This window comes from Crotalus tigris, unplaced genomic scaffold (assembly GCF_016545835.1).
Source record: "Crotalus tigris isolate CLP2741 ecotype Arizona unplaced genomic scaffold, ASM1654583v1 scf7180000018101.4720394464:4744507, whole genome shotgun sequence".
NCBI classification, from domain to species: domain Eukaryota; kingdom Metazoa; phylum Chordata; class Lepidosauria; order Squamata; family Viperidae; genus Crotalus; species Crotalus tigris.
Window position 1 is genome coordinate 3,170,072 of NW_024096823.1, and position 2,216 is coordinate 3,172,287.

Below are 2,216 nucleotides of genomic sequence, written 5' to 3' on the forward strand. Positions count from 1 at the left end.
ATATGAAAATAAGTTGCATCTGAGCTTCCACATCTCCAACATTTGGGCTGTAAATTAGGATACATGCGGGACAACTTTTGGGGGTCCAAATGCCATCTATAAAACATTTTATAAAAATTTTCTCTTAAGTTTTGCACTTGAGTAAATTTTACATTTCTAACCCAAATTGTCTCCCATGTATCCAATAAAATTGGTTCTTGAATATTTTGAGCCCATTTAACCATACAATCTTTAACTAACTCTGTTTCAGAATCTAATTCTATTAAAACATTATAAATTCTCTTTATTTGGGCTCGAGTTTGATCTTTAATCTGTTTTACCAAATTTGCATCCTCTAAAGTAATTCCAACCTTTTGGTCTAGAGTCCACCTCCCTAACAATTGATTATACTGAAACCAAGAGTATACAATATTTTCTTGCTTCAGCTCAGTTAAAGACTTTAGTTTCCAATCCTTTCCTACCAAACTAAGTAATTTCTTATAAGAAATCCTATCCAAATTCACATCCCTAGATATTCCCTCTATCGCGTGTCCAGGAATTCCCTAAATTGGAATTTTATAATTTAACCTATAATAATACTTCTTCCAGACACGCAACAAAGCACTTCTCAAGATATGGGATTTAAAAACCTGGTCCACTTTTTTTATCATAAATTAGATAAGCATGCCATCCATATACTAAATCCCATCCCTCAAGAGAAAGGATATTTTTATTTGTTAAGCCAATCACTAATCAGCGTTAAAGCCGCTGCATCATAGTACAGTTTTAAATTAGGCGCCTTAAGTCCTCCTCTTTCCCATACATCTTGTATAATCTTAAACTTAACTCTTGGTTTTTTCCCTGCCCATATAAACTTATTAATCCCTTTTTGCCATTCCTCCACGTTAGCATCTTTTTTCAAAATAGGTATCATTTGAAACAAAAAAAGAAACTTTGGAAGAATATTAATTGAATTTGCGTGTCATCCTTGCACAGGGGCCATGCTAATCTTCTCTGTATCATTCCAATTTTAGTATATGTGCTGCCGAAGCGAGCACGTGATTATATTTTTCTTGTGTTTTCTTTTGTTGCACTTGTATTTTGGTCTGTGACCGCAAAATAAAAATTATTATTATTATTATTATTATTATTATTATTATTTAAAAAAATTAAAATTTTACAATAAAAACCCCTTCCCCAATCCCTCCCAACCCACCCCAAAACCCTCCCCCATTCTTCCCAGAGCTGAATACAGGCTTAACTAGAACTTAAAAAAAAAAAAGTTTTAAGCCCAAATAAACCTTAAGCAAATATAATTACACTCAATAAACAAATTGTAAAATACTTTAACTCCATTATATATAAAAAACAAAAAGAGAAAAAAAAAGGAAGATAAAAAAAAAATTAAAGAATAATAATAATTACACTTCTAGATGATATCTTAAACTTTAAATATAAATTATTCGAAAGCTAGATAATATTTTCTTATATCATACTTATATTGTATAAAATTTATCCATCTTTTCCACACCAAGAGATACTTCTCTTGCGATTGATCTTTCAAGAAAGCCAAAATTTTTGCCATTTCCGCTAAGTAAGAAACTTTAAAAAACCATTCTTGCAAAGTAGGCAAAGATTCCTTCTTCCAATATTGCCCTATTAACAACCTAGCCGCAGTAATTAAATTTAACATTAAAATAATCTCTTTATCATCACAATCAGAAACAATACCCAACAAAAACAATTGTGGAGTAAATTTTATCCTTCTTTTAAAAATTCTTTGAATATTCCACCATATCTTAATCCAAAAAGCTTTTATACTTTTACATGACCACCAGATATGATAATAAGTAGCATCCAAGCAACCACATCTCCAACATTTAGGCTGCAGGTTTGGATACATACGAGACATTTTTTGTGGATCAAGGTGCCATCTATAAAACATTTTATAAAAATTTTCCCGTAAATTTTGGGCTTGCGTGAATTTAACATTCCTCACCCAAATAATCTCCCATGTATCTAATAAGATCAGTTCATCAAAATTTTGTGCCACTTAACCATACAATCTTTAACTAACTCTGCTTCTGAATCCAATTCCACCAAGACACCATAAATTATTTTAATATGGGTTCGACTTTGATCTCTAATTTGTTTTAACAAATTCTCATCCTCTCTAAGCAAGCCCACATTATAATCTATCTTCCACCTTTCCAATAGTTGTCTATACTGAAACCATG

The 2,216-nt window shown here is 31.3% G+C and overlaps 1 non-coding gene across 1 annotated transcript; it reads right to left on the bottom strand.

The window, feature by feature from the left end:
- Nucleotides 1-928: 928 nt before the first annotated feature.
- On the bottom strand, nt 929-1,037 carry LOC120310005. The gene has a single exon (XR_005557244.1). It is a non-coding gene; the product is annotated as a U6 spliceosomal RNA (small nuclear RNA).
- Nucleotides 1,038-2,216: the final 1,179 nt, after the last annotated feature.